Raw genomic sequence first — 16,063 nt, forward strand, 5'->3', positions numbered from 1 at the left:
CTCGGGTGTTCCAGAGTCGAGATGTATTTACTCATATTATTTCACAAACTGCAAAAAATCCAATTTAAATCAAGTTACAATAAAAATTAGGTCATACACATAACCATACATAATCTCATTCTAAGTTCAATCGTTGACATCAATTGTGAATGAATTTGCAAGTCAATATGAGAGAGAGAGTTGTGGATCAACTAATTTACTTGAGGAAGCCTACCAATTAAACATTGCAGTAAACTTTTATGCTTTTGCTTAAATAATTTTGTTGAACTCTAATACCGTGTCGAGTCAAAGACCGCATGAAATTCAAGACACTAATTTTAATTTATGATGTCAAGTCAAACATTGATCAAGACATAGCTCTCACAATCGGAATAACTTCATAATTTTCATAACGGGTTATTATAAGTTTGAGGGCTTAATGAGATGAGATCATATCGTGAGAAAATTAGTTCTAATTCTAATCGAACATTACATATTGTTGAGCCACAAATTTATCAGCATAAAACTTCAAAAAAAACAACCTCCAAATTCAAACATTTCGTACAATCTCGCGCATGTGAACTGAGATCTAGTAAATATGAGATAAACAAAAAACACCGAAACCCTAGAACTCACGTGTACTCACCAGTGACGAGAAAGAGTGCAATGGTTTGGACCTTTGAAAGTTACCTTCGGAATTTGAACATCGCCATAGACAGATCCAAGCTTATCGAAAAAACGTCATAACAAGTGTTAGTGTGAGGAATACCGTCGGAGTAGAACTTAACGAGAGTTTCGCCGATCAAAAAACCGAGAAGGTGGTGAGAGACATGATCCGCGAAAGAATTGGTGCAACAAAGAAGAACATCAAAGGAAGAGACAAATTTGGGAGGAGAAGGTGGGGAGGGAGATCGAGGAAGTCACTAGTAGAAAAATATTGATTTGAGGCGTCACTTTTATATTGTTTTGCGGCGTTTTAGGCGTAGTAGCAAATAGAGTGGAAGCAAATGAATGGTATTGATTTGCGGCGTTAAAAAACGCCTCAAACCAATCATTCATTTGCGGCGTTATTAAGCAAAAACGCCTCAAATTAATTGAATTGTATGGTGGCGTTTCTACCTGAATGCCTCCAACTTTGGTAAAATTGCAGGAGTTTATACGCCGCGAATAATTTGTAATTTTTTTTAATAAATAATATATTTTGTGTAAACTAAACAATCCCAAAAATATAGAACCTGTACTCACGCCACATTTATACAACGTTCAAAAGTGTCATCAACCACCAATAACTTCCAAAAAACTTTGATTTTTACATATAAGTTAACCATCACATGTTTACAAAAATAAACCACCTAAATAGTTTCAAGTCTATAAATCTTTTACACTTCATACGTTACAAAATTGCACCAAAAATATAATAAGGAAATTATATATGATTTTAATAGCATGAAACATCCACAAAAAGAGATCATTTAAGCGTTAATTACACACAATGTTCGGTGAAGTATGATGCCCATTTGTCTCGTATTTCATCAATTTGCTCATCGGTGAAAGGATCTCCACTCATTTATGTGCAAACCTAACAAAATAATATATATATCATAAAATTAGTTATCTTCGGTTAGATGATCTAAAAAGTTGTTGTCTCCTAGGTCCTCGAACCATGGCTAAGCATGGAAGGGCGAAGCCCTAGGAATCAAGAACCTTGACAACATGACAACAATATTATTCATGACAATAAAGGAACCAAAAATCGTGTGTCTTTCCATCAATAAAACTTAGTCCAATGAAATAATAAAGGTCATATTTTGACTGTTATAGTCATATTCATGACAATAAAGGTCATATGTTGACTGTTATAGTCGTTTTTGCTCCCAACTCTAACCCGTGAACTTAGATTGGTATTATAAACCCTTTAAATTTTTAACATACTTACTATTAGGTTACTTAGACTCATTCTCATCTACTTTGGTCAAGTTATGCGCGTTTAAGACTTTAATGATCATTATAGGTCATATTTTGACTGTTATAGTCGTTTTTGCTCCCAATCCAACCCGTGAACTTAGATTGGTATTCTAAACCCTTTTAATGTTTAATATACTTAGTATTAGGTTACTTAGACTCATTCCAATCTACTTTGGTCAAGTTATGCGCGTTTAAGGCTTTATTGATCAATAAAGGTCATATTTTGACTGTTATAGTCGTTTTTGCTCCCAACTCTAACCCGTGAACTTAGATTGGTATTCTAAACCCTTTAAATGTTTAATATACTTATGATTAGGTTACTTAGACTCATTCTCATCTACTTTGGTAAAGTTATGCGCGTTTAAGGCTTTAATGATCATTATAGGTCATATTTTGACTGTTATAGTCGTTTTTGCTCCCAACTCTAACCCGTGAACTTAGATTGGTATTCTAAACCCTTTAAATTTTTAATATACTTAGTATTAGGTTACTTAGACTCATTCTCATCTACGTTGGTCAAGTTATGCGCGTTTAAGGCTTAATTGATCAATAAAGGTCATATTTAGACTATTATAGTCGTTTTTGCTCCCAACTCTAACCCGTGGACTTAGATTGGTATTCTAAACCCTTTAAATGTTTAACATACTTATTATTAGGTTACGTAGACTCATTCTCATCTACTTTGGTCAAGTTATGCGCGTTTAAGGCTTTAATGATCATTATAGATCATATTTTGACTGTTATAGTCGTTTTTGCTCCCAACTCTAACCCGTGAACTTAGATTGGTATTATAAACAATTTAAATGTTTAATATACTTAGTATTAGGTTACTTAGACTCATTCCCATCTATTTTGGTCAAGTTATGCTCGTTTAAGGCTTTATTGATCAATAAAGGTCATATTTTGACTGTTATAGTCGTTTTTGCTCCCAACTCTAACCCGTGAACTTAGATTGGTATTCTAAACCCTTTAAATGTTTAATATACTTATTATTAGGTTACCTAGACTCATTCTCATATACTTTGGTCAATTTATGCGCGTTTAAGGCTTTAATGATCATTATAGGTCATATTTTGACTATTATAGTCGTTTTTGCTCCCAACTCTAACCCGTGAACTTAGATTGGTATTCTAAACCATTTAAATGTTTAATATACTTAGTATTAGGTTACTTAGACTCATTCCCATCTACTTTGGTCAAGATATGCGCGTTTAAGGCTTTATTGATCAATAAAGGTCATATTTTGACTGCTATAGCCGTTTTTGCTCACAACTCTAACCCGTGGACTTAGATTGGTATTCTAAACCCTTTAAATGTTTAATATACTTATTATTAGGTTACATAGACTCATTCTCATCTACTTTGGTCAAGTTATGCGCGTTTAAGGCTTTAATGATCATTATAGGTCATATTTTGACTATTATAGTCGTTTTTGCTCCCAACTCTAACCCGTGAACTTAGATTGGTATTCTAAACCATTTAAATGTTTAATATACTTAGTATTAGGTTACTTAGACTCATTCCCATCTACTTTGGTCAAGTTATGCTCGTTTAAGGCTTTATTGATCAATAAAGGTCATATTTTGACTGTTATAGTCGTTTTTGCTCCCAACTCTAACCCGTGAACTTAGATTGGTATTCTAAACCCTTTAAGTGTTTAATATACTTATGATTAGGTTAATTAGACTCATTCTCATCTACTTTGGTAAAGTTATGCGCGTTTAAGGCTTTAATGATCATTATAGGTCATATTTTGACTGTTATAGTCGTTTTTGCTCCCAACTCTAACCCGTGAACTTAGATTGGTATTCTAAACCCTTTAAATGTTTAATATACTTAGTATTAGGTTACTTAGACTCATTCTCATCTACGTTGGTCAAGTTATGCGCGTTTAAGGCTTTATTAATCAATAAAGGTCATATTTTGACTGTTATAGTCGTTTTTGCTCCCAACTCTAACCCGTGGACTTAGATTGGTATTCTAAAACCTTTAAATGTTTAATATACTTATTATTAGGTTACTTAGAATCATTCTCATCTACTTTGGTCAAGTTATGCGCGTTTAAGGCTTTAATGATCATTATAGGTCATATTTTGACTGTTATAGTCGTTTTTGCTCCCAACTCTAACCCGTGAACTTAGATTGGTATTCTAAACGCTTTAAATGTTTAATATACTTAGTATTAGGTTACTTAGACTCATTCTCATCTACGTTGGTCAAGTTATGCGCGTTTAAGGCTTTATTGATCAATAAAGGTCATATTTTGACTGTTATAGTCGTTTTTGCTCCCAACTCTAACCCGTGGACTTAGATTGGTATTCTAAACCCTTTTAATGTTTAATATACTTTTAGGTTACGTAGACACATTCTCATCTATTTTGGTCAAGTTATGCGCGTTTAAGGCTTTAATGATCATTATAGGTCATATTTTGACTGTTATAGTCGTTTTTGCTCCCAACTCTAACCCGTGAACTTAGATTGGTATTCTAAACCCTTTAAACGTTTAATATACTTAGTATTAGGTTACTTAGACTCATTCCCATCTACTTTGGTCAAGTTATGCTCGTTTAAGGCTTTATTGATCAATAAAGGTTATATTTTGACTGTTAAAGTCGTTTTTGCTCCCAACTCTAACCCGTGAAGTTAGATTGGTATTCTAAACCCTTTAAATGTTTAATATACTTAAGATTAGGTTACCTAGACTCATTCTCATCTACTTTGGTAAAGTTATGCGCGTTTAAGGCTTTAATGATCATTATAGGTCATATTTTGACTGTTATAGTCGTTTTTGCTCCCAACTCTAACCCGTGAACTTAGATTGGTATTCTAAACCCTTTAAATTTTTAATATACTTAGTATTAGGTTACTTAGACTCATTCTCATCTACGTTGGTCAAGTTATGCGCGTTTAAGGCTTTATTGATCAATAAAGGTCATATTTTGACTGTTATAGTCGTTTTTGCTCCCAACTCTAACCCGTGGACTTAGATTGGTATTCTAAACCCTTTAAATGTTTAACATACTTATTATTAGGTTACGTAGACTCATTCTCATCTACTTTGGTCAAGTTATGCGCGTTTAAGGCTTTAATGATCATTATAGGTCGTATTTTGACTGTTATAGTCGTTTTTGCTCCCAACTCTAACCCGTGAACTTAGATTGGTATTCTAAACCCTTTAAATGTTTAATATACTTATTATTAGGTTACTTAGACTCATTCCCATCTACTTTGGTCAAGTTATGCGCGTTTAAGGCTTTATTGATCAATAAAGGTCATATTTTGACTGTTAAAGTCGTTTTTGCTCCCAACTCTAACCCGTGAAGTTAGATTGGTATTCTAAACCCTTTAAATGTTTAATATACTTAAGATTAGGTTACCTAGACTCATTCTCATCTACTTTGGTAAAGTTATGCGCGTTTAAGGCTTTAATGATCATTATAGGTCATATTTTGACTGTTATAGTCGTTTTTGCTCCCAACTCTAACCCGTGAACTTAGATTGGTATTCTAAACCCTTTAAATTTTTAATATACTTAGTATTAGTTTACTTAGACTCATTCTCATCTACGTTGGTCAAGTTATGCGCGTTTAAGGCTTTATTGATCAATAAAGGTCATATTTTGACTGTTATAGTCGTTTTTGCTCCCAACTCTAACCCGTGGACTTAGATTGGTTTTCTAAACCCTTTAAATGTTTAACATACTTATTATTAGGTTACGTAGACTCATTCTCATCTACTTTGGTCAAGTTATGCGCGTTTAAGGCTTTAATGATCATTATAGGTCGTATTTTGACTGTTATAGTCGTTTTTGCTCCCAACTCTAACCCGTGAACTTAGATTGGTATTCTAAACCCTTTAAATGTTTAATATACTTAGTATTAGGTTACTTAGACTCATTCCCATCTACTTTGGTCAAGTTATGCGCGTTTAAGGCTTTATTGATCAATAAAGGTCATATTTTGACTGCTATAGCCGTTTTTGCTCACAACTCTAACCCGTGGACTTAGATTGGTATTCTAAACCCTTTAAATGTTTAATATACTTATTATTAGGTTACATAGACTCATTCTCATCTACTTTGGTCAAGTTATGCGGGTTTAAGGCTTTAATGATCATTATAGGTCATATTTTGACTGTTATAGTCGTTTTTGCTCCCAACTCTAATCCGTGAACATAGATTGGTATTCTAAACCATTTAAATGTTTAATATACTTAGTATTAGGTTACTTAGACTCATTCCCATCTACTTTGGTCAAGTTATGCTCGTTTAAGGCTTTATTGATCAATAAAGGTCATATTTTGACTGTTATAGTCGTTTTTGCTCCCAACTCTAACCCGTGAACTTAGATTGGTATTCTAAACCCTTTCAATGTTTAATATACTTATTATTAGGTTACTTAGACTCATTCTCATCTACTTTGGTAAAGTTATGCGCGTTTAAGGCTTTAATGATCAATAAAGGTCATATTTTGACTGTTATAGTCGTTTTTGCTCCCAACTCTAACCCGTGGACTTAGATTGGTATTCTAAACCCTTTAAATGTTTAATATACTTATTATTAGGTTACGTAGACACATTCTCATCTATTTTGGTCAAGTTATGCGCGTTTAAGGCTTTAATGATCATTATAGGTCATATTTTGACTGTTATAGTCGTTTTTGCTCCCAACTCTAACCCGTGAACTTAGATTGGTATTCTAAACCCTTTAAACGTTTAATATACTTAGTATTAGGTTACTTAGACTCATTCCCATCTACTTTGGTCAAGTTATGCTCATTTAAGACTTTATTGATCAATAAAGGTTATATTTTGACTGTTAAAGTCGTTTTTGCTCCCAACTCTAACCCGTGAAGTTAGATTGGTATTCTAAACCCTTTAAATGTTTAATATACTTAAGATTAGGTTACCTAGACTCATTCTCATCTACTTTGGTAAAGTTATGCGCGTTTAAGGCTTTAATGATCATTATAGGTCATATTTTGACTGTTATAGTCGTTTTTGCTCCCAACTCTAACCCGTGAACTTAGATTGGTATTCTAAACCCTTTAAATTTTTAATATACTTATTATTAGGTTAATTAGACTCATTCTCATCTACGTTGGTCAAGTTATGCGCGTTTAAGGCTTTATTGATCAATAAAGGTCATATTTTGACTGTTATAGTCGTTTTTGCTCCCAACTCTAACCCGTGGACTTAGATTGGTATTCTAAACCCTTTAAATGTTTAACATACTTATTATTAGGTTACGTAGACTCATTCTCATCTACTTTGGTCAAGTTATGCGCGTTTAAGGCTTTAATGATCATTATAGGTCGTATTTTGACTGTTATAGTCGTTTTTGCTCCCAACTCTAACCCGTGAACTTAGATTGGTATTCTAAACCCTATAAATGTTTAATATACTTAGTATTAGGTTACTTAGACTCATTCCCATCTACTTTGGTCAAGTTATGCGCGTTTAAGGCTTTATTGATCAATAAAGGTCATATTTTGACTGTTAAAGTCGTTTTTGCTCCCAACTCTAACCCGTGAAGTTATATTGGTATTCTAAACCCTTTAAATGTGTAATATACTTAAGATTAGGTTACCAAGACTCATTCTCATCTACTTTGGTAAAGTTATGCGCGTTTAAGGCTTTAATGATCATTATAGGTCATATTTTGACTGTTATAGTCGTTTTTGCTCCCAACTCTAACCCGTGAACTTAGATTGGTATTCTAAACCCTTTAAATTTTTAATATACTTAGTATTAGGTTACTTAGACTCATTCTCATCTACGTTGGTCAAGTTATGCGCGTTTAAGGCTTTATTGATCAATAAAGGTCATATTTTGACTGTTATAGTCGTTTTTGCTCCCAACTCTAACCCGTGGACTTAGATTGGTATTCTAAACCCTTTAAATGTTTAACATACTTATTATTAGGTTACGTAGACTCATTCTCATCTATTTTGGTCAAGTTATGCGCGTTTAAGGCTTTAATGATCATTATAGGTCGTATTTTGACTGTTATAGTCGTTTTTGCTCCCAACTCTAACCCGTGTTCTTAGATTGGTATTCTAAACCCTTTAAATGTTTAATATACTCAGTATTAGGTTACTTAGAATCATTCCCATCTACTTTGGTCAAGTTATGCGCGTTTAAGGCTTTATTGATCAATAAAGGTCATATTTTGACTGCTATAGCCGTTTTTGCTCACAACTCTAACCCGTGGACTTAGATTGGTATTCTAAACCCTTTAAATGTTTAATATACTTATTATTAGGTTACATAGACTCATTCTCATCTACTTTGGTCAAGTTATGCGGGTTTAAGGCTTTAATGATCATTATAGGTCATATTTTGACTGTTATAGTCGTTTTTGCTCCCAACTCTAATCCGTGAACATAGATTGGTATTCTAAACCATTTAAATGTTTAATATACTTAGTATTAGGTTACTTAGACTCATTCCCATCTACTTTGGTCAAGTTATGCTCGTTTAAGGCTTTATTGATCAATAAAGGTCATATTTTGACTGTTATAGTCGTTTTTGCTCCCAACTCTAACCCGTGAACTTAGATTGGTATTCTAAACCCTTTCAATGTTTAATATACTTATTATTAGGTTACTTAGACTCATTCTCATCTACTTTGGTAAAGTTATGCGCGTTTAAGGCTTTAATGATCATTATAGGTCATATTTTGACTGTTATAGTCGTTTTTGCTTCCAACTGTAACCCGTGAACTTAGATTGGTATTCTAAAACCTTTAAATGTTTAATATACTTAGTATTAGGTTACTTAGACTCATTCTCATCTACGTTGGTCAAGTTATGCGCGTTTAAGGCTTTATTGATCAATAAAGGTCATATTTTGACTGTTATAGTCGTTTTTGCTTCCAACCCTAACCTGTGGACTTAGATTGGTATTCTAAACCCTTTAAATGTTTAATATACTTATTATTAGGTTACGTAGACTCATTCTCATCTACTTTGGTCAAGTTATGCGCGTTTAAGGCTTTAATGATCATTATAGGTTATATTTTGACTGTTATAGTCGTTTTTGCTCCCAACTCTAACCCGTGAACTTAGATTGGTATTCTAAACCCTTTAAATGTTTAATATACTTAGTATTAGGTTACTTAGACTCATTCCCATCTACTTTGGTCAAGTTATGCTCGTTTAAGGCTTTATTGATCAATAAAGGTCATATTTTGACTGTTATAGTCGGTTTTGCTCCCAACTCTAACCCGTGAACTTAGATTAGTATTCTAAACCCTTTAAATGTTTAATATACTTATGATTAGGTTACTTAGACTCATTCTTATCTACTTTGGTCAAGTTATGCGCGTTTAAGGCTTTAATGATCATTATAGGTCATATTTTGACTGTTATAGTCGTTTTTGCTCCCAACTCTAACCCGTGAACTTAGATTGGTATTCTAAACCCTTTCAATGTTTAATATACTTATTATTAGGTTACTTAGACTCATTCTCATCTACTTTGGTAAAGTTATGCGCGTTTAAGGCTTTAATGATCATTATAGGTCATATTTTGACTGTTATAGTCGTTTTTGCTTCCAACTCTAACCCGTGAACTTAGATTGGTATTCTAAAACCTTTAAATGTTTAATATACTTAGTATTTGGTTACTTAGACTCATTCTCATCTACGTTGGTCAAGTTATGCGCGTTTAAGGCTTTATTGATCAATAAAGGTCATATTTTGACTGTTATAGTCGTTTTTGCTTCCAACCCTAACCTGTGGACTTAGATTGGTATTCTAAACCCTTTAAATGTTTAATATACTTATTATTAGGTTACGTAGACTCATTCTCATCTACTTTGGTCAAGTTATGCGCGTTTAAGGCTTTAATGATCATTATAGGTTATATTTTGACTGTTATAGTCGTTTTTGCTCCCAACTCTAACCCGTGAACTTAGATTGGTATTCTAAACCCTTTAAATGTTTAATATACTTAGTATTAGGTTACTTAGACTCATTCCCATCTACTTTGGTCAAGTTATGCTCGTTTAAGGCTTTATTGATCAATAAAGGTCATATTTTGACTGTTATAGTCGGTTTTGCTCCCAACTCTAACCCGTGAACTTAGATTGGTATTCTAAACCCTTTAAATGTTTAATATACTTATGATTAGGTTACTTAGACTCATTCTTATCTACTTTGGTCAAGTTATGCGCGTTTAAGGCTTTAATGATCATTATAGGTCATATTTTGACTGTTATAGTCGTTTTTGCTCCCAACTCTAACCCGTGAACTTAGATTGGTATTCTAAACCCTTTAAATGTTTAATATACTTAGTATTAGGTTACTTAGACTCATTCCCATATACTTTGGTCAAGTTATGCTCGTTTAAGGCTTTATTGATCAATAAAGGTCATATTTTGACTGTTATAGTCGTTTTTGCTCCCAACTCTAACCCGTGAACTTAGATTGGTATTCTAAACCCTTTCAATGTTTAATATACTTATTATTAGGTTACTTAGACTCATTCTCATCTACTTTGGTAAAGTTATGCGCGTTTAAGGCTTTAATGATCATTATAGGTCATATTTTGACTGTTATAGTCGTTTTTGCTTCCAACTCTAACCCGTGAACTTAGATTGGTATTCTAAAACCTTTAAATGTTTAATATACTTAGTATTAGGTTACTTAGACTCATTCTCATCTACGTTGGTCAAGTTATGCGCGTTTAAGGCTTTATTGATCAATAAAGGTCATATTTTGACTGTTATAGTCGTTTTTGCTTCCTACCCTAACCTGTGGACTTAGATTGGTATTCTAAACCCTTTAAATGTTTAATATACTTATTATTAGGTTACGTAGACTCATTCTCATCTACTTTGGTCAAGTTATGCGCGTTTAAGGCTTTAATGATCATTATAGGTTATATTTTGACTGTTATAGTCGTTTTTGCTCCCAACTCTAACCCGTGAACTTAGATTGGTATTCTAAACCCTTTAAATGTTTAATATACTTAGTATTAGGTTACTTAGACTCATTCCCATCTACTTTGGTCAAGTTATGCTCGTTTAAGGCTTTATTGATCAATAAAGGTCATATTTTGACTGTTATAGTCGGTTTTGCTCCCAACTCTAACCCGTGAACTTAGATTGGTATTCTAAACCCTTTAAATGTTTAATATACTTATGATTAGGTTACTTAGACTCATTCTTATCTACTTTGGTCAAGTTATGCGCGTTTAAGGCTTTAATGATCATTATAGGTCATATTTTGACTGTTATAGTCGTTTTTGCTCCCAACTCTAACCCGTGAACTTAGATTGGTATTCTAAACCCTTTAAATGTTTAATATACTTAGTATTAGGTTACTTAGACTCATTCCCATATACTTTGGTCAAGTTATGCGCGTTTAAGGCTTTAATGATCATTATAGGTCATATTTTGACTGTTATAGTCGTTTTTGCTCCCAACTCTAACCCGTGAACTTAGATTGGTATTCTAAACCCTTTAAATTTTTAATATACTTAGTATTAGGTTACTTAGACTCATTCTCATCTACGTTGGTCAAGTTATGCGCGTTTAAGGCTTTATTGATCAATAAAGGTCATATTTTGACTGTTATAGTCGTTTTTGCTCCCAACTCTAACCCGTGGACTTAGATTGGTATTCTAAACCCTTTAAATGTTTAACATACTTATTATTAGGTTACGTAGACTCATTCTCATCTACTTTGGTCAAGTTATGCGCGTTTAAGGCTTTATTGATCAATAAAGGTCATATTTTGACTGCTATAGTCGTTTTTGCTCCCAACTCTAACTCGTGAACTTAAATTGGTATTCTAAACCCTTTGGCCTTGGATGATTAATTGGATTTAGTTAGGAATGAAGAAATGGAGATGAGAAAAGTCACCCCTGCTCAAAATAACAAAAGATAACTACGGGTTTCTCATTTCCCTTTGTATGGATCCATTAGTTAGGTTCTCAGAGGACCAAACTTCATACAATCATCTAGGATTCTAGACGGAACTGAATTCCAGAAATAAATTAAACTATATAACAAGGATAACACCCTTACCTTCTCTAAATCTGAAACATCATTGTCGCAGGAGACTAAATCAAACATGTACCTCATTACGTAAAATCCACACTCAAGGCCTCCCTTTTGTTGAGCGCACTAGAGACAAGGGTAAGATTTAGATTAAGTAAAAACGGAATCCATACAAATTATAAATATCAAATCATTTTTACGTGGGAATTTACCTCCACATATTTCCATAAAGGCTCTTTCCTGTTGACACGGTTGCCACACATCTTATACCTTGTAAAAAAACTAGAAATTCCCAATTAATCTTAAGTTATAGTGCTTGGTTATATCCTTAAAAGCATACTTGATAAAAACATAATTACATAACGAAAAAACTAAACATACTTACTGTCTCACTATTGTCTTCATCTTCACTTTTCGACCTAAACTCAAGTGAACTGAATCGAAGTGATAGATGGTGCAATTTTTAACAGTCGCTGGATCCAATAACAATTCCATTACCATTTTAATAATATAAGTAAAGAATATGAGCAACGCAGCAGACGCAACAACTTAGAACAAGGGTATAAAGAACAAGGGTTTTGAATTGTTTGGAGATAACAGTGTGCTAGTTCAGGACTCATACCTTACAAAAAACCAAAACTAAAACCAAAACCAAAACCAAATGTCTTCAGGTAAGAAAGGAAGTGTTTTAATTCTTTGACTGGTACTGTTGAGCTACCCAAGTCAAGACTATGCAAGAAAAGAACATTATAAGATCAACATTACAAGAACATGTTCAAACATACTCCTGGAAATGCCCTGCTTCTGGTAAACTATGCCAGATTTTTAGAGGAGGTAGCAACACTGAAAATGAACATTTTATATGGTTACAATTTTCTGGTTTAATATTTTTGTGTTAGGTTAGACTGGTGATTTGGCTAAACCAGAAGAGTATTGCGAACGAGTTTAGCAGCAGCAGCAGGTAATCCTAATGACAGGTAATCCAAACTTAGCAGCAACAACAACTTAGCATAACAACAGCAGCATAATAACAAGAAAATCAGAAGCAATAATACAACATACATCAGATAGCAGCAGCAGCATAACGATCAGACAACATCTACTTGAGTCATTTGGTGCAAATATAAACCTTAAAGTCGAGGAGATGAGTAAGGAACACATTTTCAACAAAACTAAGTAAGATGACTAATTGTATAAGTATAAAGCGGGTAAGTAGGTGACTAAGTAAGATGGCGCGAACTGTTGCATTGTTGGTGGTAGTGGTGGTAGGATGAGGTAATTTTCTATACAGTGTCATATAATGCCCATTTTTCGTACAGGGTCAATTTAATGTTCATTTCTTTGTAGCACAATTAGCGATATGAACCTTTACATATGCTAAATGATGATTTTGGCACTATACCCCATATTTATAATATCAGCTGTAATATGGTAAGATTGAGAGGAGAACTGTCCAACCCCAACAGAAGCAACCTTGTAATATAAATAAAGAGTAACAATCACAGGACCAGACTATGATCATGTTTCTATCTTCTACAAATAGAGCTAAGTAACGCAAGCTGACTAGTGAGTAGACTGAAAATATGCGCTTTAGTAACTTACCACATCATCCCCAGCTTTGGTCTTCACTTGTGGCAGAAATATGAAGCGAGAATCCTGGCATTCAGGGGTAGCTGCCGACTTCCGACCAGATAAACTTGAACTTTGGTTCCGTGATGCAGACACAGTACCCTTTCTGATACCACTACTTACAGATGAAGACCGAGCTAAAGGCGAAGAAAGCTTGTTGCTTTTCCACTTGAAATCGGAGGGGATTGAACTGAAGGCATGGAGCTCTTTGATACAAACTTTTCAGTAATGCTGCTTGATGTACTATCTACTGATGAAGAAGAATTAACCTTCCTTGTTGAGGAACCATTCTTATTAGCAGAATCATTCTTATTTAAACTCGAGCTTGTAGGCGTCTTCAAAGTTCTAGCCCCAGGTGAAACTGGCCCTAACCTTTTTGTGTCTCTGACACCCACAGTGCTTAAATTTTTACCACCATCAGGAAGCTTGGACGTTCCCAGATCTGGCATTGATCGCCTTAATGGCTGTGAAACAGAAGGACCAGTGGGTTTTTTCTCCGCCATACCAGGACCAGTCCGCTGTTTTTTTTACAGGAATTGACTGTTTTTCACCCAACCCACCAATGCTAATCCTTCTTGCACTTACAGGAACCACATTTTGACTCTGTGGACTCATGCTTACGCCTGATTTAGCCACAGCTGTTTTCGAAGTTAAACCATTCCTTGCTTCTGCTCTCCTATTAGTAGACCCAACAGCTATTCTCGTTGCTTCCATGATTTTTTCACCGCCACCAGCGGAACCAACTTGTAAACTCCTACAAAAATAAGTACAATTTTACTATTTTAGGAAGCACGGGGTATAATAGGGTTGCATACACCAAAACACAGTAATTAAGAATGATTCCTCGGCATTGTCACACCCAATATGCTGCCAATTATGCAGTATTTTAACCAAAATAGAAAGAAACACGCAACTTCAAGTGGAACAAACAATTCAACAACACACAAAAACCGCAATTTAGAACTTCAATTGAACAGTGAGGAAATAGAAGAAATAGATCTGGAAATGCTGGAATTTCTAGGATGCCATGAAAATGGTGTCAAAGAACATTCGAAATTATGCCAAATTCTGAGCCATTTTAATTAGGGTTTACAGTACAGCGGGAGAGAACAAAGGAGAGGAGCAAGAGAGAAATAATTCGACAATTCAAACCCAATTAAAGTAATTTGAGAGACTAAAACTAGGAGAATAGAGTAATTGAACGAAAATACGGAAATGATGAGGAGGAGTCGGTGGCGCATAATTACCTTAAATACGAACGGCGGCGGTGGAGATCAGTTCGAAGGAAAGACAGTGACGGCGGCGGTGGGGCTTCACTTTCCCAGCGAAATTCGATGGTGAAGAAACTATGGAGGTCAGGGTCAGTCCCAGTAGTTTGAAGGAAGGAAGAAGAAGTTTTGTGAAAGGACGACAAGGAAAATAAACAAAAGAAAGAATTATGTGCGCGGGGGAAATTATTGTTTTAGGTTTCCTTGTTTGAGACAGCCAGCAACTTTGCGGCGTTAATCATTCAGACGCCGCAAAATAATGATTTTTGAGGCGTCAGCTTCCCAATAACACCGTCAAATAATATTCTTTCACGTAATTTTTCCATTTTGTCATTTAATCAGAGACGTTTTGTAATTAACGCAGCTAAGTCGTGGCAGCAAATCAATATTTTTCTACTAGTGAGTGAAGGAATTTATTGGGGAAAGAAGATGAAGAGTCGTGAAGGCCAAAATGAGAATGGCAGAGGAATAAAATTTTACTTAAGGGCAAACCAGTCAATTAACAGCTCCTAAGAGAAATCAACATTTCTTCAAGTGTAGTGTAAGGGCGTGGTTGTCATTCCACAATTGTTAAGGAAATGCTAGCAGGATTTTCTTGATTTTTAAAGGGCTAGGAATGCACCATATATAATAATTCCGTAAAGAAATAAATCCATAGGTTGGTTCCATCAGCACATGGTCTTCGACACAACTAGGCTTTATGAGTGTGTGTGACAGTTAGGCTTCTACAAAGCCTATACACCAAGTGTTTTGATGCTCATGACAAAACATTAATAACATTACATGAAAACTAATCCTAGATGTCCTTCTAAGATTGAAGAACTTCAACGAGTTTACATGAACACCATACAAAATATAAGTTCTTAAGAAATACTTCTTTCAGTCGTTCTTTTTTAGCTGACACGTTCATTTTATCACATTTGGCAATGCAATATTTTAAGCATTAATATCTTTAATTATCAATGAATATATAAAAAAAAAAATATTGATATTATAAATCTATACAATGAGACGAATATAACAACATCTCATATGATATTTTTTTTCTTAAACATAAATTACAATTGATAATCAAAGTAGATTATATGAATAACTACTTTAGGGCCCGTGCAACGCACGGCTACTACTAAAACAATTTATTATTTTAATAGTAACTAAAAGACTTGTGATATTAGGAAAACGTGAGAGTAAAAAAGATATATGAAAAAGTATAAATT

General features: G+C 34.1%; 1 long non-coding RNA gene across 2 annotated transcripts; it reads right to left on the reverse strand.

Annotated features, from left to right (window-relative positions):
* Nucleotides 1–1,249: 1,249 nt before the first annotated feature.
* Nucleotides 1,250–15,102, reverse strand: LOC110803907 (uncharacterized). Of its 2 annotated transcripts, XR_002537606.2 has the most exons (6): nucleotides 14,826–15,102; nucleotides 13,552–14,332; nucleotides 12,335–12,422; nucleotides 12,162–12,231; nucleotides 11,977–12,075; nucleotides 1,250–1,558 (listed from the first exon to the last, which is right to left on the reverse strand). It is a non-coding gene; the product is annotated as an uncharacterized lncRNA (long non-coding RNA). The 2 variants fall into 2 exon arrangements; XR_008928180.1 differs by lacking the exon at nucleotides 12,335–12,422 and having other exon boundaries at nucleotides 14,826–15,100.
* Between the last annotated feature and the right edge of the window lie 961 nt (nucleotides 15,103–16,063).

The sequence above is a fragment of the Spinacia oleracea genome, chromosome 2 (assembly GCF_020520425.1).
Source record: "Spinacia oleracea cultivar Varoflay chromosome 2, BTI_SOV_V1, whole genome shotgun sequence".
NCBI lineage: Eukaryota > Viridiplantae > Streptophyta > Magnoliopsida > Caryophyllales > Amaranthaceae > Spinacia > Spinacia oleracea.